This window comes from Thermobia domestica, chromosome 6, assembly GCF_964235325.1.
Source record: "Thermobia domestica chromosome 6, izTheDome1.hap1.1, whole genome shotgun sequence".
Taxonomy (NCBI): Eukaryota; Metazoa; Arthropoda; class Insecta; order Zygentoma; family Lepismatidae; genus Thermobia; species Thermobia domestica.
Window position 1 is genome coordinate 162,299,915 of NC_137459.1, and position 27,452 is coordinate 162,327,366.

The 27,452-nt window shown below is 35.8% G+C and overlaps 1 protein-coding gene across 1 annotated transcript in view; it reads right to left on the minus strand.

Annotated features, from left to right (window-relative positions):
* The window catches only part of LOC145687354 (trehalase-like), a 102,747-nt gene that overhangs the window by 65,468 nt on the left and 9,827 nt on the right, over positions 1-27,452 (minus strand). Inside the window, exons 2-3 of the mRNA XM_081760811.1 lie at positions 12,099-12,178; positions 4,322-4,379 (exon numbers count right to left, since the gene is read on the minus strand). The gene's annotated coding sequence lies outside the window, so the exon portion shown is untranslated. The remainder of the gene's footprint in view (positions 1-4,321; positions 4,380-12,098; positions 12,179-27,452) is intronic.

The window sequence follows — 27,452 nt, forward strand, 5'->3', positions numbered from 1 at the left end:
GGTTTGTCTCTTCTCACAAGTAAATGATGATATACGTCGCACTTTGTCTCAACTCACTTTTGTGAAAACACCTTTAAATATATATACAATTGGTATCTCCCACTCTCCCATTCCACCAGAATGTTAGTCCGGAGAAAAACGAGGAAATACTGAAATTAAACTAACTCTGATTTCCCTTTCTATATCGCACACGCACAGAATATCAGTGTGTAACTAACGCACTATCCTTGTACACACATCTCTGAATGGTCAGAGTTCCAAATAGCTGCCGGTCAACACGAATACGACTTGCAGTGTTTTGATCTGCACTCTCTCGCGATTTAGCAACAACTAACTCTCTGGTTGTCCCGAGAACAGTTATATTCCTTTGCAGTTTCATTGTTTCTTTCAACTGCTGTTTTGGGTCGAACCAAAGTTGCCCGCTCCACTGGAATAGGGGTGAGGGTGGATTCCTCACTTGCGAATTTCCAGTGACCTAGTTATCTTAAAAAAAACACACTTGTTCATGTTCTTTTCCACTTTGTCTATCACTTCAATGTCATCGTTGTCTGTCACTATGCTTATTAGCTTGCTTGATAATCAAGCTCTAATTTAGTATTTGTTATGCACACACACTGTGCCGTAATTATGAGAAATATTAACACAAACACCAACATTATTTAAATTCTGTCACTTGACTTGTTTACTTAAACACCTTTGTCAGGTAACACCACCTATCGGTGATACCAGGAACTGCTTGAACAAGTGACATAGAAAATGATGAATTACAGAAACGGATGCATTGAAGGGATTTGGTTTCTGAACAAATTAATGACGTTAATTAAACAAATTAAATGAATTATGCAGAATGCAAACAAATTAAAATGACTCTAGATAAGGCTGAAGTAGCCTGACACATGATAAACAACATAATATAATTGGTTGGAAGGTCGCTTTTCATTGCAACAGTATTGCCTTCTCTGTTATATTTAAAAAAAAAAAAAAAAAAACAAAGGTATGTGTTTGTCCTCCTGCATACTTTCCACTACCACAAACTCGGTCTAAACTGGTATTAGTACAAGCCAATTTGACAACACAAAATATATATCGAACTACATATGTCTAATACTACGGGAACACCCAGAAAGTTTATTTACATAACATAACACATATTATCATTCAAATCATATCAGCGGTGCAGACGATAACTATATTTTTACAGAGACATCTATCGGATGTCATGGAACCATTACAAACAACGTTCGAGATAGCTTCCCCTCTAGTTCAAGTGGACTCGTCAATAATTTTAAAATAGTCAACATCCCTGTCTTTGAGAAAGTTCCGTTGGCAAAACGACGCTTCGAGAGTCCTAGATGCTAAAAAGGGGCGTGTTTAAAAAAAAATAGCACCTCTTTGTATGCAGGTTTCTCTCATGGACATGCTAAAAATTATATGGTTTTTCCAAGCATTGTTACTGTAGGATTTCTGTCTCGACGGAGCTAGTGTATGCTACTTCCTATAACAACACTAAGAAATTCAACTAGCAATAAACCTAAGCAAAATCTGAATCTCATAGGTTTTCTATCCTTATTCAGATGGTTATATTGATTTCAAAAATCTACTCAACTTGGGTGTCCAACGCTCCGTCAGGTACACCTGCTTTCTTTGAGTTTTTTTTTTTTTCTCTGGGAAGCTTTCTATGCTTCTATCCATGCAAACTAGCATATCGAAATGCAAAATTCGCTATCTTCTTATACGTTGATATTAAATAATATTAAATTCTCCTTGCTTCTCGCATAAGTCCTGCTCTGTTGTTTGTTACTATTCATTTACATAACACAATAACCATAACTATACATAGAAATATTAATAAAAGTTATATGCACCCGCTGGTAATTATCTAAATCTCAAAATTCTTTATATGTAAATTACTAATTAAATTGAAATATTATTCATAATTTCACGAAAAATTTATATATGCAAATCATCTTAGAACACAGATAATGTGACGTTCACAGTATCCTAAGGGAAGGGGAAGTTAAACATGCACGCCAACAATTGAGTATCTGATGAGACTTTCATGTTAGGGAGATGAAACTAGGTATTCAAACTCTTTTAGTAAGTGCTCTTTTAAGAAGTGGTCACGTGCTCCAGTATTCTCGAACATTCTGCTTGTAAAGGAGGTTAGGAGCCAATTATTTAATATATTTTTATTTCATATTTTGTATTCATAAGATGACCAAAATGAGGAAACGTTTGAACAATTAAAAATTAATTTTTGAACATAATTAAAATTTGGTTGATTTGGACTTCTATAAATTGATTGAAATAAGTATCTTAAGAGGGGAAAGATGTTTAAATTTTTCGAGAAAAAAAAAAGTGCCTGTACTTTATGAAATACATTTTTGAACGTTGTTAGCACTTGGGTCAAGCTGAGCTGTATTTTATTTAACTTTAATTCAAATAAATACCGTTAGGAAAGGGGGAGAAGTGTGTGCAAATATACTTTTAAAATATTTTCCATAGTCTTATTGTAATATTTTCCATTGTACAGTCCGCAGCAAAAAACCTGCAACATGAGCATGTAAGTTCTTTGTGAAACGACGAAGTCTTTTGCTCCAAAATAAATGTGCAGGGAAGGACGCCGAAGTCCCTTCTGGCGTGATTCGTGCCGCTTAGACGTTATGTTCATTCCCTGCGCTGTTAGGCGTATTTTCACAATGAACTTACATGCTCATGTTGGAAGGTTTTTGCTGCGGACTGTATAAACTTCACTTTCAGTAGACTTAAATATGATTTAAGTTACTCGCTGAGGAAACCAATTCGTTTATTGTAAAAATTATTAACGTGTGACAGTTTCGATAACTATCCTCTTGGCCTCATATCAGACACTATCATTAGATAGTGTCTGGTGTAGCCAAGTGGATAGACGGAACTGTCACACGTTAATACTTTTTACAATAAACTTATTGCTTTCCTCAGTAAGTAGTTTAAATCAAATTTAAATAAACTTATTCTTCTCATGTGAAGAACAGACAATTCAGGTAGTTATTAGTAATAACAATAATAATTGTACTAATAAAGGACCACAACTGCCTTAACTTTTTGTTATGTAAGGATAATAATACATCATCTCTAAAAGTACACACAGAGATGTTCATTAGTTTCATACCTTTCTTTCTTCTCTTGACCCTGACCCTTAGCTCCCAATCTTGCAGCTAGAAAAGAAAACAAAATCTATTGTACTCGTTTTATATTGCATACAGATAACATTATATTAATATCCATATAATAAAAAATTGTTGTTGGACAAATTGAAATTCCATACTCAACAAAATTATATGTAATACAATGTATAAAATACAAAATTATAATAGGTGTTAATGGAGAAAACGCCCGAACAGTAAGATACTTCTTATGAAGAAATAATCGACTGAGCATTTTCGACAAAATCTAAAGAAAGAAAGAAAGAAAGAAAATACTCTTAAGTATAAACTACCACTTTTACATTTTTTCCGGATAATGGTTTATTAAACGTTATAAAGTTTGAAATGAAATATTTATGAAACATGAACAAAATTAACTGTATTACGTTTGAGAAAATAGTCCGGAAAGACCTCAATCGTAAAAGTAAATATTATTCATCTCTTGTGGATTTTAAAAATGGAAAGTTATTTAGGCTATATAGGCTATATAAAATACCTAAGTCGTTTTTTTAAAAAAATCGTCCGAAAAAAAATCACCACCAAGAGTAAACTTATTCTTGATCATTACTACTACTACTGGATTTTTCTTAGAAAAACACCTTACCCCATATTTAAAGATTTTATATTCATGAAGTATAAACAAAATTGTTAAAAGTTTCTCAGTGATCTCAATGATTGCTCAGGCGATTTTATTAATATCTCAGTAACGGTTCAACAATATGGCATATATCATTTCTCACTTGAAGTTCACAAGGAGTACTCTGGGAGGTGTTTTTTTTTTTCTTTTTTTTTTTTCTCTCTAAAATAGCCTACTATAATTTGTACATGTTTGATAAAGGTGTAAGTAATCACTGCAGCAGGACTTAATTTAAGAAATGAGAGCGAAAAAGTTTAGTACTGTGGTTCGAATTAAAGAATAATTAACTGCTAATTTATAAGTCGTCTTCTGTGCACTATATCACCGAGCCACTTAAAAATCTATCTTTACACATCACTTAAAATGAAAGAAAAGGAAATCTTGCAAAAGCTATTATTAAATAAAGCGAAACCATCACCTCAAAAACACATGCTATTCTACGAAACCAAAACACAATGCATGCCCAAAGCATCACAACAACAGAGACTTTGTAACTTACGGTCATAGGGTCCTTGATTGAAATTATGCCTCTAGATAAAAATGGACGTGGGCACACACTGCAAATAAATTGCAAATAACATCTTCACTGATTAAGAAACTGTTACCACATTAAGTCATCCCAATCTTCAATGTCTTAATACTAAGATTACACAGTAGTAATTGCTACATGGTCTTAACTTGCAACACTAAAGTTAGTTCAACAAACTCAGAAAGTAAATAATCAATATTCAGATCCCGAGAACAGATAGAAAGAACTGAGCAAAAATAATAACTTTATTTATTTATTTTATTTATTATTATATATATATATTTGCTATATATGGAAGAACAGATAAAGATGTTGAGGAAGAGCAGTTCGGGTTCAGAAGAGGCAAGGGCACAAGAGATGCTATTGGATTATTAAGGGTGATCGGTGAAAGGTTTATAGAAAAAGGGAAAGAGGTGTATGTTGTATTTATTGATCTAGAAAAGGCTTTTGACCGCGTGAATTGGGGATTGTTGTTGGGAGTTCTAACAAAGATAGGGTTGGAATGGAAAGATAGAAGACTCATAAGAAACTTATACATGAACCAACAAGTAAGTGTTAGGATAGGGGAAGAACTGACGGAAGAGAGTGCAATTGGAAGGGGAGTTCGACAAGGATGCTGCCTCTCGCCAACACTATTTAATGTCTATCTAAAAGAAATAGTGAAAAAGAACCTACATGATGATGATGGCATTTCGGTAGGAGGTAGAATGATTAGATGTATAAGATTTGCAGACGATATGGCGCTTGTTGCAGAATCTGAAAAGAAAATCAATAAAATGTTAGAAAAAATGAGAAAGGGCTTTCAGGAATATGGGATGAAAATAAATGTTAGAAAGACCAAAGCCATGGTGATTGGAACGAAGGGGTCTGTGTCAAATATAAAAGTAGGAGGGGAGAAAATAGAACAAGTGAATAGTTTTCGATACCTGGGTAGTGTTCTTAGTAATGACATGAAATGCAAACGTGAAATAAAAGCAAGGATAGGAATGGCGAAAGAAGCCTTTAAAAGAAAGAAAAGTCTGTTTTGTGGGACCTTGAACAGAGAGTTGAGAAAAAGACTCATAAAATGCTTCGTCTGGAGTGTTGTACTGTATGGGGCGGAAACGTGGACATTACGTAAAGGTGACGAAAATCGACTGGAAGCCTTCGAAATGTGGGTGTGGAGAAGAATGGAAAGAATTAGTTGGGTCGAGCGGAAAACGAATGAGAGAGTGTTAGAAATGGTGGGTGAGAAAAGAACACTTTTAGATATTATTAGGAAGAGGAAGAGAAACTGGTTGGGACATTGCCTAAAAAGAGATTGTATCATGAGGGACGTCCTAGAGGGTATGATGGCGGGAAAAAGAGGGAGGGGCCGAAAGAGACTACAATTAATGGATGATATTAAAACAGAAAGATCATACGCGAAGACGAAAAGGTTAACGGAGGACCGTGGAGCATGGAAGCTTCTCAGCTGCGGCAAGTGACCTGCCAATAAAGGCAGAATACCTATGATGATGATGATGATGATGATATTTGCTATGCTAAGTTTAATATTACGTGTTTCAAACTGCAGAATCATAGCTGCATGTTTTCACTTCTTTAAGATACTAAATTTAACTTGTACGATTAATCTGTCATATTCATTAGCTTATGTCTGCGGTTGAAGTTTCTAAAGTTAAAATTAACCTTGAAATGCATTTCAGAGTTGCTTTCTGTCGATTTTCAAAAAAAAATAATTCAAATAACTTGTATCAGATAATAATAATAATAATAATAAGAAGAAGAAGAAGAACTGAATATCTAGTAGCTTATGGTCTCAAGCGTGTGAAACAGCAGTATATTGCTAAATTTTACGAAACCAATTATTGTAAATAAGCATCCCATGGAGTTGTGGTGTGGGTGAAAATTGAGAAACATAAATCTGAAAGTATTCGGTGCTGGTTATGAGCATGTACCAAAACGTCCTCGAATGAAGATTAATAATGAAAAACTGTTTGGAAAAATAGTTGAATGCACTAACGAAGCAGACGCATACAAAGTTTATACACAAAATTTAAGAAAAGATAATGAACTCAAACGATGTTCATTTCAAACAAGAAAATAAAGACTTAGTGAACGTACGAATGCAGCAATGAAATTGGGTATTAGTGAAGAACAAATGTCTTGGGATGACGACCAGTCGAAGAGAGTTGATTCTACTGCTGTAGCCAGAAGACCAAGTTGAGAGATAACCGCTTCCCGGTCTACATTTTTGAAAAAAAAAAAAAAAAAAAAAAAAAAGTCATAATTTTTTATTTCAAATTTCAAATCTATCATAAATGCAACTTCTCATGAACTAAATTTCGAAAGTTATAGCTCCTCAAAAATCTCCTTCTGGATTATCCCGAGCTATTTCGGGCATAGTTCAAAATACAAGAAACGTAACAATAGAATGAATTTGCGCTCTAAAGGAATATGCTCTATTCACAAACATCTTATCTACTTATTACTGAACAGAAACAAAACAAAAGTTTTGTGTAACAATAATACGGAGCTATCTAAAAAAAAGTTACGACATTTCTTCTGGATTATCCCGAATTATTTCAGGCACTGAAAAATATATATATATAAAAAAATGTAAGAATGAAATAAAATATACGCTGAAAATATGCTATATTTATTCATATACCGTTCCATATGTCATAATATAATTGCTATAATTATCATAATATATGCTATTTTCATTTAATAGAAGCAAATACAATGCAAAAGTTAGTAGTAATACGAATTCAAACAAAGAAGATAATTGTTGAATTACGCTGTAACCGCACCAGAGAACTGTTAACACTACCTGATGTTGACTTTCATTGTGCCAGTTCCTCTGTATTTCGACCTCAGCGTAATTTATAAATTGCATTGACATTTTTATTTACCCTTGTACAAATTGGATGTTAAAATAAAAAAAAAATCTGTAGCTAATTCACTGTCACTGATATTTGTATTTACACTAACAACACTGAAATTTTCCGTTTCACCACTGCTCATTGTTTGCAAAATGTTCTCAACAATGCAGTCGTAATATAAACACAAAACTTCTTCAGGAGGAAAGAACAGAAACTAGCGAACAGCTCCCTTGTAGCGATAATACTGAAAAAAAAAAAAAAATGAGACTTTTATGGGACTAATACACTGCCCAGTGGTGTTAAATCAAGAAACCAAAACAAAAGACGGTTGAGACACGTGTAAATATTTGCTCCGTGTACTTTTCTTTATCATGACGCAATATTTCGGGTTAATCCAGACAAGAACGTAAAAAAATAAAATGACCGTAATAACTCGGGTTAATCCAGTTTTACATGTTATCGCTAAACGTAAATATTTGGGTTAATCCGGGAAGCGGTTAAGAAGCCTACATGAGTAAATTCAGGAGACTAGCCGGATGAGCTCATTTCGCTTCAAAAGAAAAATTGGATTATTAATATACTGCTGCATATATATATATATATATATATAGGGTGGGCCATTTTAATCAATCCACGGAAATATCAGAAAAATGATAAAATATAGAAGAAATGTTTGAAGTACACGTTATATATTGCTAAGGGGGAAAACCAATTCCGCCAAAAGTACCCCTCCCCGCCCCCCGTAAATGGGGGTAACGGGGGGTAACTTTGAAATGTCAAATGGGAACATGGGTCGAGTAATACCTCGTTCGAAAGGTCTTGGAAAACTAAGTAACGCTGTACCAAAAGATGTTTCATATGGAGCACCAGTTTCAAAATGGCCACCACGATATAGTTCGGAAACTCCAGTACCCGTAGTATGAAAACCATGGAAGGTAAATGAATGGAACAAAATTGAAATACGTAAATATCATAGGGCATATCGAATGGCGGGAAGGGGTGCTTTTGGCGGAATTGGTTTCCCCCCCTTAGCAATATATAACGTGCACATCAACGTGTTTTATCATTTTTCTGATATTTCCGTGGATTGATTAAAATGGCCCACCCTGTATATATATATATATATATATATATATATATATATATATATATATATACACTTCAATGAACAATTACCTTGATTGACACATATACTCAGACTTTATTTAGTCATGACAATTCATGACAATTTCCCGATCATTACATATCCTAACAGGAGCCACACACAACCAGTTACCAACTATCTCAAATCTAACATCAAAATAAATAAACTAATAGCAAACAACTAAATTCTTCTCTTAACTTTCTTCACTTTGCCATGTGTTTTGAATTTATATGACAAAGTTATTTCCACTTTACTATCCTACATTTTCTTCACCTATCATTGGAAAAACCAGAATTCTATATCTTCTGGGTGATACTTCGTTTGGTCTGGCATCAATTTTCTTATCATTCCAGGGTTGTCTGCTGTGATCTCCTTTACTCTTTTTTCCATGAATGACTGTATCCTGCAAGTCTGTTATTTTCCTCCAACCAGGTTTCAATTGTGTTAACCAATTTCGTCCTAATATCGGTGTGGTAATAGACTCAGCGGCCACCAAAATTGGTAACGTTTTTTTTTTTTCCGTACCATATCGTCGCATGGTTCTTACCCATTACTTCAAATTTCTCACCATTGGCGTAAAAGACTCGTTTCCTCGTTGGCAATAACTTTATCTTTTCAATTTTCTTTCATACACCTGGTATGAAATTGTGGTCATGGCTGCTTCAGTGTCTAGTTCAAATTGTACTATTTTATTATTCACCTTTATTTTTAATTTCTCTTCTGCTGGCTCTTCTTTCTTTGCCATCCTAATTGTACCCATTTTCAGTAATCCTAATGAGTAGTCTCCAGAAAATCCAGTTCTATTTTCTTTCTTTCCTTTCTTCTCAAATTTTTCGGTCTTCTTTGTCTTAGATTCCCATTGTCTATTTTGTTATAGCAATCTCTCTGCTTGCTTTCCACATTTCTCATCCGCCATTCGTCTTCACTGCTCTTTTTTGTTGATTCTTCTTTTCTCTTGAAGTAATTCTTTCTTTTCTTAGTTGTATTCTTGTTCCACCAGTCTGCTTCGCTACTATCCTCCGTTAAGGATCTTTGCAAGACTCAAGACTATACTCTTACTGTCACTTCCTGACGAACTTATAATTTTACATTTTTGTTTCGTATTCTTCTGTTTCTTCTTTATATTCTTATTTACGTCTCTCGCTCGTACTTCTCAACTGCTTTCTGACTTCGTGGAACTACTTTATTCTTCTTGTGATCTAGTATCGTTCCCGGTTACATCACTCTCTTACTCTGACGTCACCTGTTTATGAAATATCCTACTTTTAAAACATTTCTTTGCAGAATGATTATAGCGAGAACATATATGACATTTTCCGCCATACGCAGGACACTTGTTTGGCTTATGTACTGCTCCATACTTCTTACACTTTTCTTTCTTCGATCTGTATTCCTTATAATCCGTTTTCGTACATTTGCTAACCTTATCCACAATTCGATCGTCCTTAGCTTCTCGCCTCAAAATTTGGGCTTCCCTTTCTACCAACTCCATTTGCGTACCAATATCCTGAGCTTTGGAATGTTAATTCTGATTCAGCCAACAACTTCTTTCTTACATTTTTGTTGAGTACACCAATTACAAGCTGATTCCTTATTGCTTCATTGTAGCTATCAGTAAACACGCATCTATTTGCTTGGGTCTTCACCTTAACAAGGAAATCTTCAGATGATTGACCTATGTTCTGTTTTAAGGAATGAAATTTGTAGCGCTCCACGATTACGTTAGTAGTTTTAGTAAACTGATGTCTGAGTAATTCTACTATAAATCTGTATATGTATTAGCTGCTACTTCTTTTCGGGTAATCATTTGCTTCAGCCGATCATATAATTGTCTGCCCATTACTGAAATTAATACCGGTACACTCTTTTTCTGGAACATCATTAGCACCACAATATTGTTCGAAGCGTTCTATATTACTTTTGATGCCCCCTTTATAAGGATCGAACTCTTCAAAATAGTGTAATTTCACTATGTTATTACCCGTTTCTGCCATCCTGTTGTACTCAATTTGTTGTTTACCTCGTTCGTCAATCTGATAGCTATTAAAACATATACTTATTCTAATGTGGCTCATAATCATTAATATTTAATATATTGTTGCATATTTTATATATATATATATATATATATATATATATATATATATATATATATATATATATATATATAGGGGTTGGACAAAAAATCTGAAACGTCTGCAAAAGTGTGAAAATCATACCTAGTATGGTGTGGGGCCTCCTTTTGCGTCCAAAACATCTTGGACCCGACGTGGAATGAACGTATACATCTCCTGAATCGTGGTGTGTGGAATTTTGTACCATTGTTCCTCCAAAACATGCTCCAGTTCCTTAAGGGATGCTGGTGGAGGGTAATGAGACCGAACACGCCTTTCTAACTCAGACCACAATGACTCAATGATGTTCAGATCTGGTGATTGTAGGACTCAGGGGAGGCGTGATAGCTCCTAGTCATGCTCCTCAAACCATGATTTCACCGTTTTTGCAGCGTGACAGGGTGCCAAATCATCTTGGTAGATGACATCACCATCAGGGAACAATATTTGGGCCATGGGTAGAACCTGGTCCCCCAAAATGGTCTCATACACCTTAGCATTCATCATTCCATGCAGGGCTATGATGGGGCCTGCGGAAAACCACGATATCACTGCCTATACTGTAACAGAACCACCTCCGTGCTTTATAGTTGGGAGCAGTCAGTCTGTATCATAGGCCTGCGACGGTGTTCTCCATACGTAAACATGACCGGTTGTTGGAAACAAGATGAAGATCGATTCATCAGACCACATTACGTGTCTCCACTGCTCATGAGTCCACGCCTTGTGGTCCTTGCACCACTAGATACGCCTCTTCGCATTTACTGCTGTGACCAGGGGTTTGGCGATAGCGGCCTTGTCATGAATTTTTATTTTATGAAGTTCCCGTCACACTGTTTCCGATGAAACCGGGTTCTGTAGGCCGGAATTGAGTTCAGACGTAAGTTTCATTGCAGTGATCTTCTTTTTAGCTGCTACAATCCGTTTTAATTCCCTCCGGTCCCTATCTGACAGGATTGTCTTTCGACCACTGTTGTACTTTGCAGATGTCGTTTATTCCATGAATTATGTATGCTCTCGTGACAATGGACACAGTGCCTTTCGATACCCCCACAATGTTCGCTACTGTTGCCACTGAAGCTCCAACCAGACGGGCACCAACGATCATGCCTCTTTGGAAGTCTGTTAGGTCGCCCATTTTACCGTACCACTTTCACACCACGACACTCACAGGTGAACTGGTTGCTGCTGAAGGAAGAGGAAGGTCCACATGACACATTGAAAACAAAAAGCGATCGGCAACCGTAACACGTGTTGTACAGTGGAGGGCCAAACTTACGTGTCCTGCATGAAGTGTTTTTAGATTTTTTTGTATATCCCATATATATATATATATATATATATATATATATATATATATATACACTCCAATGAACAATTACCTTGCCTGACACACTCAAAACTTTATTTAGTGAATTCTACAATTCATAATCATTTCACACAACCAGTTACATGACGGTTACACCAAATATCTCAAATCTAACATCGAAATAAACAAACTAATAGTAAGTAACAAAATTCTTGTCCTTTTTCTTCACTTTGCCATGTGCCGTGAGTTTATACGGCAAAGTTATTTCCACTTTATTATCCTACAAAAACTTAACATGTAAATAGGAAATTCTTACCGAGCATCAACCAACGCAGCCTTCTGCCAGCAGGTGTTAGACGTCGCGGAAGTTTCCACATCTTTAGTTTGTGAGGAGACCTAAGAATATACAGAATTACAAATGTAATAAAACGCTTGTAATACTGTAACATTCTCCGTTGGCAATACTGAAAACTAAATGTGATATTACATTATACTTCATTAAGTTATTTATTTATTTATTAAGAAATTTCTGCTCTATCAGTTAGTTCAGAAGTTACAAGGAGGGGTCATTTTAAGTGGTTCACCCTATACAATACCAGATGTTGAAATAACGGAGAAAATGGAAATAGCTATCTTGTAAGAGACTTCGGAAGAAGAAAAAAGTATAGTAAACATAGGACAGAAGATCCGTAGTTCCAAAGTTAGATGCGGCCGAAAATGGAAGAAAATAAACCTTAAAGCGATATTTCATTTCAAATGCAAGTAGGTGTTTCATGTATTAATTTCATAGATTACTGCTGCTCAATGTTACTTATGCAGTATCGTATAACGTTAGGCTTATTTTTTAGGCCTAAAAACCCAAATCTTCATCCTATATAAACAGTGAATACCAAACAAATCAATAGCAATTAGCAAATAATGCAGTTATTTTTTTAATATCTTATAACGATACAAGAGCTACCAAGAAAGCTTTTTTAAATTATTTTTTCTTCTATTGGAAATTATTTTACCTTGCCATGAGCTGACACTTATTACTACAATATCTCTCAACATCTTTCCCCTATCTTCTCAAAATAACATCATAGTCCTTCGTTCTTCCTTGGACCAAATCGACCGTCGACCTCAAGCCTTGTGGCCTACAAGATATATCGCATATTGACGTGGTGTTGTTACTTTTAAATGTGTTTCATCGTCTATTAATAGGATGGTGCGAATGAAATGTCCTCACTGACGTCTGGTGATAAACTAACCTCAGCAACACAACACAAGGATGGACTAAGGTCACACGTGTAACTTCACAAATTCAGTACACTCCGGCATTTTGATTGGGGGTAAACAATAGAGAAGTAGGGCGTTGTAATAATGTATGAAAGTGCATCATGAAGAGCACAACCCAGAGTGATTTCTCTTTACGAATTGAAACTTATACATTCAGCACAGCAAGCGACAGAAAACATTAGCTGTGCATTTGGAACAGGAATGACAAATGTACGTAGCATTCGCCATTTGTCAAATTTCGTTCTGGTGACACAGTATTGCAAAATGAACCCCGTAAGCATTAATTAACAATATTTCAGATGAACTTCTCAGGAACACCTTAAAACGGATCCTCGAAAAAGTATTCGTGCCACTGTAGACGACTCAAACATACACCACACCACTGTCGATCCTTGGCTCCTTGCGATCGGTAAAGTGAAAAAGTTGGATTCATGAGCCAACAAGAATAGCCATTTGGAGGTATGGAGTTCTCTGAGTGTAAGGAATAACCGGGACTTTTTTTTCCATTGGATTGTCACTTCAGACGAAAAACGGGTCTCATGTGACAATCGTGAACGGTCAGGACAATGGCTGGATTGTGATCAACCTTCAGAAAGGTTTTCTAAACCACATCACTAACAGAATATGGTATTGATAGCATGTTATCTATAGTAGGAGTGATCCAACATGTCTTTGTAGGCAAGGTGAAACCATCAATGAAGATCGTTACAGTGCTTAACTCCATCAAATGTACCGACAGCAGTGTTTAATGGACATTGTGACTTCATATTGCACAACAATGTTGTCTAGCAAAGAACGGTGCAGATTCTCCGTGAGTTGAAGCATGAACTCCTTCCTCAACCCGATATCACTCTCACTGACTACCACCTCTTCCAGAGTCCCGGTCATTTCTTCGAGGAAAAGCCTTCCCTGAGTATCAATTGAGGACTTCCTCGCATCGCACACTCCGGACTTCTTCCTCCATGGAATCCAATAGCTGGTTCATCAATAACAAAAGAATGTTGTTGAATATTTTCACTAATCAGATAGTGTAGATTTTTGGCCTCTGGAAATAACGCGCTTGGGGTGGAATTTCATTCGCACCAACCTAATATAGATATTCTTCAATTACTGTAGACCAGTGGTTCTCAAAGTGGGGTACGCGGACCCCTGGGGGTCCGTGGGATGTAGCCAAGGGGTCCGCGACGCCTAAAAATTGAAATGTGTTATAATAAAATGGAACTCATAGTTGTTATGCAAAAAGTATTCTTTTCTGTTCCTAAAAAGAAAGCAATTAAAATTATACTTATGTTCGTAAATTTAAATGCTTTCCTACTTTACTAAATTTCTGCCCTGTGAGCATGAAGAGTTGTCTAAAAAAGGCATTGCAGCAGCATTTGATGTCTTTCCCTACCACTTACTTATGTGAACAAACCTTTTCTGTTCTTTGCAGTATTAAAGCCTGAAAGCGAAATCGTCTTAATGTGGAATCAGACCTAAGATTAATGGTGACAGAACTTATTTTGGATTTCAGTGGAATTATGGAAAAACAGAAAGAATTTCATTCCTCATATTAGTGACCCCACATTTGAGAACATTGTTTATCAAGTGAATTTCCTTTTTTAAAAAAATACATTGATTTTCAGTCTTGAAAGTTACTGTATTTTCAATTGAAATTTCTTTCACTAGGAAATAACCATGTATCTTTAGCATAAATTACTTATTGCACTGTTGATCTTTTTCTTGTCAGTGGTAATTCTAATCAGTATAGTATTTAATACCATGTGAAATTTCAAATACCATTGCAAGGGGGTCCGCGGATCATTTTCCGAATGCATAGGGGGTTCGCGTTATCGGAAAGTTTGAGAACCACTGCTAGACAATCAAGTATTAACCACGTTTAATAAACGCGTAAGGCTTAGAAGAGCAGGAAATCGTTTGGGAAGTCGAGCTCCCATTTGCCCTCTCAATTTCACCATAGCTACTTCATGAACTCCTGTTAATCTAACAACTCTAGGAGTTATTTTCTAGACACAGCAAACTACCTGAGGTATTTTAAACGTGCAAAAAATACAATTTAAATCATTTAATTCACAGACAAAACCAATAAGCGCTGTCAGAAGATAAGAAATATTTTTCTGGTAATTCAGTAATGAAACAATTGACAAATTACAGACCTGGCTTTAATTTTCAGCCAGTTGAACGATAAGATTTTGGTTTCCTCATACATTTATAGTTTAAATGACCAACTAGATTACAATCCTTAGCTATTATGAAACAACTACGAATTCCTAGATGGAAGTGATTGTTCAACTCTAACGTAAGATGTGAAGTACAGTGAAACCTGTTTATGTTGACCACCATCGGTTCCATTGAAAAGTGGCCAACTTAGAGAAAATAAGTGTGATTGGTGTATTTTTAGAATAGGATTTCTAGTATTACTTGATTGTAAAATTTTAATAAGCAATGACACGACAGCTACTTTTAAATAATCTATAGAGAGTAATAACAATATACAGTACTACAAAAAAAATAGTATAGTATGTTTAATCTGAAAACTAGTCTGGTACACTGAAGTATTCGGATTCAAAACACAACAACACAAACAAGCATAAAATAGAAACATATGCATGTAGTTTATTGAAATCAATATTGTAGCACACTGAGTTATTCAGATTGAAAACAAGAAAAGCAAAATTATAAATTGAACAAATTATATGTAGTTTATATGACTTGTTTTCAGTTGTCACTGTTCTTTCTTGCTTTTGTTTGCTCTCTTTTCATTTTGGATAAAATCCAATGTGCTTCAATTATGTTGTTCAGACGAAACATATCTGCAAACTCATTCTAGACGTATTTCTTTTATTCTTTTTGCCACGGTTGGCTGGTATATATAAAAAAAAAAAAAAAAAAAACTGGTTTAAACCAAAAAGAAAAAAAAAAGAACGAAAAATGCTTTAGATCGTGTGAACTTCATGGTGACGTTTTCACATATCAAACCATCTGCATTACTTTTATCTCCCTTTCACCTTTTAATCAAGGTGTCCCATGTTCAGTTCTCGGTCGAACCACAACCCTTCTTTCATGTGTAAACCAAGTAGCGGTTTGGATGTCACTTTAAAGCGAAAGTCTTCTTTATAACATCGGTATTAGATAAAGATGTTAAGCCTAAACATACGAATCGAAGCCAAATTGTATGTTTTTGCTTGCCTGAATGCTTGTTGTTTTAGAAAGCAGCAAAGGTTGCCTAAATATATTGATAGACATTGGCAAAATTTATCGACTGCCTACGTAGCTTCCAACATTAGCTTGGATTGGACTTCGTTTTAATTTTATTGAACGATATCTACATACTAAATTTGGAATTTAATACCTCAGTTTTACTGATTATGATATGTTGACCTTAGATTTTACATACAAAGCAATAACAGGATTTGCTTTGCATTTAAATTAATAACAGGATTTTCACAATGACTAACGCGGGAGTTTCCTGATTTATATGTAATTCTGTATAATGGTTTCACTTGTGCAACTATTTATCTTTTTGTCCTGAAATGACTCTTGACAATTATATTAACAAGTATGTAAAGCTCAGTACAACGTATTTTTTATCAGGAGTCATTCGTGAGTGAGTCGGCAGACTCATTGCATTTGTGGCCAATTAGTCCCGATTTCGAGTCCAAATGGAGGACAATTTCTCTCGGATGTAAGCCGGGAAGCTGTTTGGATCCCGCTTTAAGCTTATAAGACCCCTTCCAGCATAACCCTGTTGTTGCATAATAACAGCAAGGCGAAACAAACTTATTTCTGTCCATATGTAATATAAATACATAGAGCAAATTATTTAAACCAAAAAAAACCTAGTTTAAACAAACAAACAAAAAAAAAAAAAAAAAAACAGGTTTAAACCAAACAACCTTTTTTTTTTTTTTTTTTTCAATAAAAGCATGGTTTTTGCCAACCCTGCTTTTTGCCTTGTTAATAAGCTACAATTGTTTCCCTCGGAGGGAAAGAGGTTTTGAGAAAATCTTAAGGGAATTCATATCTCAAAACCTCCACTACTTTTTGACAAGCCGTCATGTGTCAATAGTTGTCAGTTGAGATGGTTAGCTTTAACCTTGAGAATTTCAAGGAATTACTAAAGCTTTCCACTGATGAAAGGAGCCGATGTATTTAATGGCTTTACCCAAACAGACAGGGTAAACAAACATATACGTACAACCATTTCCTGAATTCCTGTACGTGCTTTTTTTTTTTATTCACATCTTCCTTCACCACCCCTTTATTATGGTAATGTTCTGTTCATTAATCTCCAAGAACAAATCGTGCGAATCCATGCTTCTTTGTCTCCAGTCACAAATACAGAACATCTGTCTCTCAAATGAGAATACGAAACATTTAAGAAAAATAACAAAACGGTATTTTGCGTGGCCAAAATACGCAGGTAAATTTATCATCATAGGTAAACATTGCTTCAACGCGGCCAATTTCCAAGATAGACAGGTGGCCAACTTACAGAATAATAAGTAACGAATGTCTTATGGGAAAATGCAAGTTCAAGACGAACCAGGCCAAGATAAGCAGGTAGCCAACTTAGAGAGATGGCCAAGTTGACAGGTTTTACTGTATTTTGGTTATCTTTTTTCTTATGCAATGCCAATTTAGTAAATACAGCCTTCAAACATTACCAAATTATACATTAATATCTAAATTTGATTTCACTTGATTATGAAAAACTTTTCTTTAAAGTTAAATTTTGTTGCGTATAGTTACATTACTCGAAAATAATATTGGCGGTTGCATGAAAGAGGAAAGTGATATTAGTTTTCGACTACTAACGGAGAAATGAAATGAACTTTAAATGGTATCTACATAAATATTTTCATTTATACTTAATTAGTACTTAAAAATGTCTTACTCTACCCTAGATTCCTCTATCAATTCGTTGCGCCTTTACCGGAGGATTCTGAAACGTGAATATTTAAATAGAGGTATACTGTTCCTGCGTAATTCCCTGATCCAAGTACGATAGGTCTCATAATTCCCGAGCTACTGACCTTTAAAGTTTATTTTCCTGCATTTTCGGCAGCTTGTAACTTAAAAGGAGGCATTTTACGCCCGATGTTTACTAAACATTATTTGCTCCTTTCGAAGTATCTCACAAAATGACTATCTCCGTTAGTGCCATTATTACATTCTCACCTAATGATCGAAGATGAAACGCATTTCTAAAAACTCAACCAAGTCAATGAGCGATATATATTATGGGCTACAAGACTTGATGACTTTCACCTCTCCTGTTCAATGTCTATATAGAAGAGGCTATGAAAGAATTCCACCTCTTCCGTTAACTCTCTATTCAAACCGTAAGTGGTTCAAATTAAAGATTTCCGCTTTCAACGTTTACACCATAGAGCACAAATTCTAAGAGAAGCGAGTAATGGCTTTCTGATATGGATTTAGCGTCCGAGGAACAGGTAACATTTTTGATCTTATTTATCTATTCAAGTAGTTATAGATGTGCTACTTCAACTTTGAGTACTGAATTTGCATAATTTCGAAGTACACCGTAGTTTCACTCACGAAACTCACTTGTCAATACATTTATACCTTCTAATGACCAACTAGATTAAATCGTTAGCTCTTATGAAACAGTTATGTATTTGCACATAGAAGCGATTGTCGAACTCTTAATCGATTTTGGTGGTTTATATACTTAAATAAGAACAGGTTAGTAAAGATACCCTTTAAAACTTTTACAAATTATATTTTAATATCGAAATTTCACTCCACTTTATTATTAAAAACTTTTCTTTGAATTTAAAATACGTTGTGTGTGGTTACGTAAGTAATGAAAAAATATGAGTCGGAAAGAGAAAAGTGGTATTAGTAATTTTTGAGAATTAACAGAGAAATGAAATTATTTTTAAATGGTATCTACATCAACATTGAAATTCATTCTTAATTATTATTTAAAAGTGTCTCCTCTTACTCCACTTCCTCTATACAATCCGTTGCGCCTTTACCGAAGGATTCTGAAACATGGATATTTAAACAGAGGTAAATAGTTCCTGTGTAAGTTGTTGGCCCTATTGCGACAAATTCCATAGTTCTCGAACTGTGGGAGTTTAAAGTTTATATTCGTCGTTTTCGGCATTTTACATCTTTGGAAGGACGCATTTTCTGCCCTGTGTTTACTAGACATGTTTTGCTCATTTCGAGGTCTTCTACAAGAATCTATCTCCGTTGTTTTCCTTATTTCAGCACCCGTTGGCTACTCTATATAGTACTAGAGATGCAAAAAAGCCGGCTTTTTTTTTTTCAAAAAAAGTTTTTTTTTTTACATAAAAAATCTGCTTGTTTTCATTTTCATATTTTTTTCTATCTAAATAGTTTTTTTTAACAGTATACTCTATAGTTAAATAAGATTTCATGATCTAAATATCATATTTCGCTTTGGAATTCACCATCATGATGGATGGAGCACATGTTTTATGAATTAAAGTAAACATGAAGTACATGTACATAGTTAACAAAAAAAGTGGCTACTTACCAATGAATCCTCCCTTGGAAAGCCTAAATATTTTTCAAACGTTTCTGAACTCAAAGCTGGTTCCATTCTCAGTGGAAAGTTGAAAAGCATTAAAACGGATAGGAAATAAAAGGTGTAAAACAAGGAATACATACCACTAAATAAATAAATTTAAATAAGAGTAGATCCTGAAATGTGACGAGAATCGAAGATAGCACGGTGTCTATGTTAGTCACCATTGTTAGACAGAAAATATGCGTCAAAGGTAGGTAACCAAATTCTATCAATGTTGCCAGTGTCCAGACTCAAAGCAGGTTTGTATTTATGAATAAAGAATGATTCTTTAATTTCCCGTTGTTTCTTTGCTTTTGCTGAACCTATTACATTAACCGGTTTTGTATTATGTGTATTTTGTTTTAAACGAAGCACCAATCCCGGCATACCCTCTTCTTGTGACACTTTTGATTTTCTAATATGCTCCTTAATTCAAGTGTTAATATAGAGTTTTGTTTGGCCTATATATGAGGAGTCACATTCGCATTGAACGCGGTAAATGACTGACTTATTTAGTGGATCAACAAAATAACTTTCAAATCCGGTGAGATGTTTTTGTAGCCTTTTTGGGGGGATACTAGAAGCAGATATGTTATGCTTCGCAATACACTGAATTTTTGTCGATAATTGTGGAAAATAAGGAGTTTCTATCCAAGTTTTTGGAGTTTGGACCGATCTACGTGTTTGATTAAACCACTTTTGTAAAGTACATAATTTGTAACTTTTTTTTGTCCTATTTTGTATAAAAACTGTATTTCGTCATTAAGATCTTTTGGATGATCACAAATCAAAGGGCTTTCAAAACAAGAAACAAATTGACAGCTCAAAAACACGTGCAGATTTTTTTTTTTTTTTTTTTTTTTTTAAGAAGGGAGTCTACGTCACATAGTTTGCGGTCACTCAGCGAGGGTCGAATCATAAATGTCATTTTAGCAATAGTGGGTGGAGGGTTTCTTGGTAACAGACCTTAATATTCCAATGTTGCCGCTAATAAACACGTGTTTTCAGAAGGAAAGAAGCTATTTTAGTCTTTCGTTTCTTTGTGCGTGGAAGTGATTTAAACACACAGTCAAGGGACAGTTCCAGCTGATGACTCACCGGGATGAGCACGATGTGGCAGCAGCGTACATGCTTCTCCAAACGTCAATTTGTTTCTAGTTTTGAAAACACTATAATACTTGTAATGCCCTGCGGAAGAAATTTTTCCAAATATTAGCCTTGTACAGTGGTGAATGAGCTGACTGTTGATGTATGTAAGTAGTGCCTGCATTAAGTTTTTGATATACTTTTGTTATAAATTTTTTGTGTAATCAGTAAGTCTAAAAGTGGAAGATAGCTATCATATTCACGTTCGAGGGTGAACATTAGCCTAGGATGCTCATAGTTGAATTGTTCAAATATTTGTACACTTCTCCAAAATATAATTGCATGTCCGAATTTTTCTAAGTTCCTTAAAATTGTAAGTTTGGCAACAGCGCAGTTGACGTAATGGTAGGGGAAGTCAAAGGAAAAAAATAACGAGACTTCCGAACACACTCACGGTTTGCTGTTTGAAATACTCAGTTCTCTTTTTATAACTTAAGGTAATGATATGTTTAGAACATCATAGTATTTCGTAAATGTAGAAAACTTGGTTGTAAGTAAAGCACACACACTTTTCAACCACAATATTCGTTAAAAAAGAAAAAAAAAAGAAGAGGGAGCTGTTAAGAAATTCGTTCTCTATCCATAAAATGGGAATGAAACTTCATAGTTATTTCGATAACCATGCGTGCGAAGTTCTTGCCTTCTGTGCGGATTTAGTACTTATGAACCTGGTTCGAATCCCACTCGATTCTATTACTTTTTTTCATTTTGTAATTTTGCCGTACACTTTTATAGTATATGTATTACACGGAGGTAACAGACAACTTTCTAATTTATCCAAAAATAAGGTGTACAGGTGTAGAACCTTTTCTATATATATATATATATATATATATATATATATATATATATATATATATATATATATATATATATATATATCCCAGTGTGATTCCTCCTTAGTGCAAATCACTTCTTGCATCGATCTGTAAGATTTTCGTAAACCTGAAAGTAAATCCAGAGTTCTAGTGTCCAGGAGATGACTATCAGCCCTAATACCTCCTTCATCACTACCAGAACGCAGTTCATATTATTATTACACGCGTCTTTAGCGTGGGAGACCCGGATCGATTCCCGGCGGGAACTCATGTGGTTCGGGGCTTACGTTAAGCTGTAGATTCACTTCTCATATAGCCTCGCTTCTGAAAGGGACGCTAAACTCAAAATCAAATATATTATTAAGTAGGGAATAGAAAAAAGGTTTGAGGGTACTAAATTTGGTGACACATTTTATTTCCTCCCACTTTGTTGTTACACCCAGGGCCGTAACTTGTGGGGGTCATCGGGCAACTGTCCCCCCAGGGAAGCTCCCCGCCGTTCGATGGGGGCCCATTTTAAGACATTTTTTTACTCCATATACGATACGAACATTAAATTATAAATGAAGCACCAAACAGGTTCACTACATTACATAAACAAAACAGCACACAAAAAGTAAATAAACCAAAAATGAGTAGAGAACATTTCAGTAAAAAAAAAAAAAAAAAAAAAAAAAAGTCCACTATTAGGTGTCCTAGAAATAATATGTACTAGCTGAATACACCCATTCTTCGCAAGGGGGCTGTATTTGGAAGTCAGCGCCTGTGGGAGTATCACCATTCATTTCAGCGACCACGAAAACTATGTATTTGACACTAATATCGGTCATTTTGGGCTATTTTTACATGTCTCGGTACCCCCTTTGCTGCTAATCCCCGGCCCGTATACAATGGTAGCTGAATTTGCAAGTCATCGTTAATGGAAGTGTCACCATTGATCTTGTGACAACGAAAACTATGGATTTGACACTAATATCGGTCATTTTCTATTACTTTTACATGTCCCGGTAAACGTTCCCCTGTGACCTCCCTGTTTCGAATTTTGACAAAAGTGCTTCGCCTTTGTCTGGGCTCTGGACCAAGGTATCCGTGACCAAAATTTGGTGACTCTCGATCAAATTGTGCGGTCCCCAGGCTGGTCCCGGTAAAAGCTCCCCCCCCTGAAACTCTCCTGGTTCGAAATTTGTAAAAATCGCTTCGCCTTCATCTGGAGCCTGAACCAAGGTACCTATGACCAAATTTTGGTAACTCTCGGTCCACTCGTCTGGTCCCCACGCCGCACACAGAGAGACAGACAAACACACAAACAAACTATTTTTTTTATACATATACTAGATTAGTATGGTTTTGAGATTTGTCAATATTGTCCCCTTAATTAATTTGTCATATATGAAATGGCTCAGAGGCGCAACTAATGGTCCCACAGACCTTGCCATTCGGGACGGCCCACAGGCTCCGGGGGGTTCATAAAAAGTAAGAGAAAGATGGAAAGAGGAGACCCAAGAATTATAAAAATAACTTTTCTAGGGGGCCCTAATACGCGTATTAATGCTTCCCCCCCCCCAAAAAAAAAATAAATCTAAGTTACGGCGCAGGTTACACCTATGAACTGTATGTTATCTTGGTATCAGAACCATATTTGATAGGTTTTCACGACAATATCACATTTTATCACTTGAACGTCTTAATAGCTCTCAATAGTATCACCGTTTGCTGGACTATCTCACAAGAATGCCCTCAGTTTCATAAAACATTGGCCATCATCTTACCCCCGAACAATCTCTCATGAGTATTTTGCGAGTAGAGATGAGTTGTGTTCTCTACTGCTTTCAAATCGGTGTTTTTCATGTTCAAAGTAGTAGTGTCGTCAATGGCTAGAGCAACTCGGCTCCCGGCTGTCACCACCGAGCCGGCTCGAGCCGATGGCTCACCCGAACCAAGCAGGCTTGAGCCGATGGCTCACTTGAGCCTAGCTGAGCCGATGGCTCACCGGAGCCGAGCCGAACCCAGCTGATGGCTCATTCCAATCAACCCGACTCTAGCTGTTGGCTCAGTTGAACCGAGTCGGAGTTCAAGCTGAGCCAGTGGCTAAGGGCTCGAGCCGAGCGGGTTGACACCACCATGTCCAACTCAAAGTTTTTGCATACCTATTGGGAAGAATTAATCGATTTAAGCAGTGTTAAGTAGTTTTCATCAGTTCAGGTGAGTAGGGCCATGGTTTACTTGCCCCTTCTTTGGTTATGACCCGGGTACTCTAAATCATATCCTTAACTTTAAGAGTTTTCTGAGCATACAGAAAATCAGCTGAGAAAGGTGACAAATTTACTTCTATCGCTTGCTGAAATCGAGAAAAGCAAGATCGGCTAGAATAGACCCGAGAGGCACACGTAGAAGGCAAGCATATTGTATATTCACCATTTGCCATCATAATTTTAGTGTGAGCAGTGATCGGAAAGCTACTTTTCAAAGTAGCTGGTCTACAACTACATGATAAAAATTGTAGCTCGCTACAACTATTAGCTACTTTTCCAGAAACGTATTCGCTACTTAAGCTCTTGTCACAAATACAGTTTACTTGGCATCATACAACATAATATATGCCATGGCATCTACATGCGTAACTGAACTTAAAAGTTTGGTTAAAATATTACATAAAAGCTTTGTCTGTCAATTTGCATTTCATAGTAGAGTATGCATTTTGTCTGTTATTTTCAATATATATTACCCCCTCCCCCAAAAATGTATATTTTCTCCCTATCATAACATAAAAATTTACTAAAAATTGTGAGGGAATGTTGAAGTTACAAAATATTTTTGTGTTCTGGAAAAGATTTATTTGTAGCTTTAGTGTAAAATTCGCTATAGACTATAAAAAATATGTAGCTCAGCCACAGCTACAAGCTGCAGGTTTAGACTTGTAGCGCCGCTACAGCTAGAGTTACAAAGTTTGTAGCTAGCTATTGTAGCTTCGCTACAAATAGCGCGCTATTTCCGAACCGATTATGAGTTATATTAGTAACAACTATCATCTTGATGACAAAGTAACGCGTTACATTTTAAAAGTAATTTCATAACAGATTAAACTCTAGACAAGATATTTTATGTTTCTGTCAAATTATATTTCTATATCATTATTTTGCTTTTAATGTGCCTATATTAGGCCTATTCAAAATTGCCTTATTTAGCTATATTCAAACGTTTGGACTACCTTTTAGAAAATTCATTTCCGATAATTCATGAATTTTCACGCTTACGCTCTGAAGCATGAGAGAACATCAACGTGTTGCCCAAATTGATACTCCTTAAACACTTTTACTGATATCTCCAACAGAACAGCAGAGTGCATTAACAGTAAAGAAAATGTGAGTTAATTGTCACTTGAATACTTTTTCTCCAATGAAAATCCTGCGATGCGAAACATGGTGTTGTAAACAAAACCTGTGAACTTTTATTTTCAATAATAAAAATAATTAAAAAAATGTTCTTTTTGGTGTTTGTTTTTCAAATGTCCAATGAAAACCATGGTCCTACTCACCTGAACCGATGAAAGCTACTGAATACTGCGTAAATCCATTAATTCCTCTATATATCTATACAAGAAATTTATCGAGTTGGAAATTTGCACCTGACTTTACAAGAACTTTGTTTTGTAACAATCTTCTTCACAGCCGAACCAAGGATTTCTTTAAGGAGAGATCAGATACAAGAAGATTCACTAAGCCGGACATACAGTCACTTTCATAAAAGCGACAACCGATCTAACCACTAGCGACCAAACTCGGTCCATTCGAATACGTTGAATGAAACGTGCCGACTCTAATTGTGCAATTGGTTTAAATTGGTCGGCTCGCGGCTTGTTCACGACAGAGCTCAGCTCAGAAAGACCGCTCATATATCACGTCTACCGAGCCGATGGCGCACCTAGACCGAGCCGACTCCAGAGGATGGTTCATCTGAGCTGAGTCGAACAGAGCGGATAGCTCATCGCAACCTAACCGGCTCTATGGTGCGCATTACCGAGCTTTTATTGGGTACCTCTACTAGAAGGATATCACCTCAAAAATCCATCTAGATGTGTGTCAATTGTTGAGGAATCGTGCAACTTCTAATGCTACTGTGAGAATTTGAGTTGCATGTTTCTAAAAGGTGAAAGGTTCATTGTTAATGAACTTCGCTGCAGTGCACCTTCAATAATACTGACCCAAAAAACACTGGTGTTATCCAGGACAGTACAGCAAAATCAAAACCTTTGGTGTGCTATAGGAATTATAGGCATTTTGTATCAGAAGTTACAACATCCTCTGATGAAGTCTTGAAGTTACAAATGTGTGGCAGAGCATGAGGAAAATATTGACGAGAAAGGTTCCCAAATCTGAATGCTGAACACAGTCGGCAGCGAGTTCAGTGTTTTTTCTAGGTGTACGTTTCCCCTCGAAGTTGAAACGTCGCCCTGCGCAGGATCTAGGATATACTAAGTAGTGTCCCACTATGGTCTCATTTTGATTTCTCTTCTGAGAGGCTTTTCAATAGGAAAATGTGAAAGAGATCTCATTTTTGAGCACATCATTTATCTCTAAAAACAGGACACAACCGAGTTAAAAAAAACGTACTTCAATGTGTGACTTACATCAACGACTTTGAACCTGAGAAAAAACCGATTTGAAAACAGTAGAGAACACAACTAATCTATTCTCGTAAAATACTCAGAGTGTTTGGGGTAAGATGATGGCCAATGTCTTATGAAACTGAGTGCATTCTTGTGATATAGACTCTAGCAAGCGGTGGTACTATTGAGATCTATTAAGACTTTTAAATGAAAAAAAAAAAAAATGTGAGATCGTCGTGAAAACCTATCTAAAATGATTCTCATACAGTCCATACTGGGAAGAAATAAAAATGTCTCACCAAATTTAGTACCCTCAAACCTTTTTTCTATTCCCTACTTACAATAATAATAATAATATTTGATTTTGAGTTTAGCAGTGAGGCTATGTAAGAAGCAAATCTACAGCTTAACGTAGGCCCCGAACAACATGAGCTCCCGCCGGGAATAAACCCGGGTCTCTCACAACGAAGATGCGTATAATAATATGAATTGCGTTCTGGTAAAGATGAAGGAGGTATTAGATCTGATACTGATTTCCTGAACACTAAATCTTCGGATTTACAGGTTTACGAAAATTTTATGGATCGATGCAAGAAGTAATTTGCACTAAGGAGGACTCACATTGGGATATATAGAAAAGGTTCTACGCCTGTACACCTTATTTTTGGATAAATTACAAAATTGTTCACCATCTCCGTGTAATACATATACTATAAAAATGTACGGCAAGAATGACTGAAAAATTACAAAATAAGCAGGTTAAAAAGTATTGCATCAACACAAAAAATAGACTACTTAACACGCTTGGCCATAGCAGCAACTAGAGAATGCTCCTTCAGTTGCATTGATAGATAACGAACTCCTTGACTACCCTTGCTTTCATGACGATCTTTGTTTTTCGTCGAGAAGTGTGTTTCTTCCTTTAAAAAAAGGAAAAAAGTTTGCTGCATTAATGCTAAGGTACTGCTTTGTACTAGAAGTATCATTATAAGAAGTAACAAAAGAGGAAGTGAGAATTTCAAACTAGAAACTGTGAGCTGTGTTCATAAATCTTGTTTCTTTTTTCATTCCTTCCCCTCCTCTCACTCAGAATGTGTTGTTGCCAAATTTACAATTTTAAGGAACTTAGAAAATTTTACTAGCGCATTTATAAATTGGAGAAGTGTACAAGTGTATTTTCGTCCCGTACAAGTAGTAAAATGTCATCAGCGTAACGGTAATATTTAATGTACTTAAATGTATCCTGCTGTAAAATAG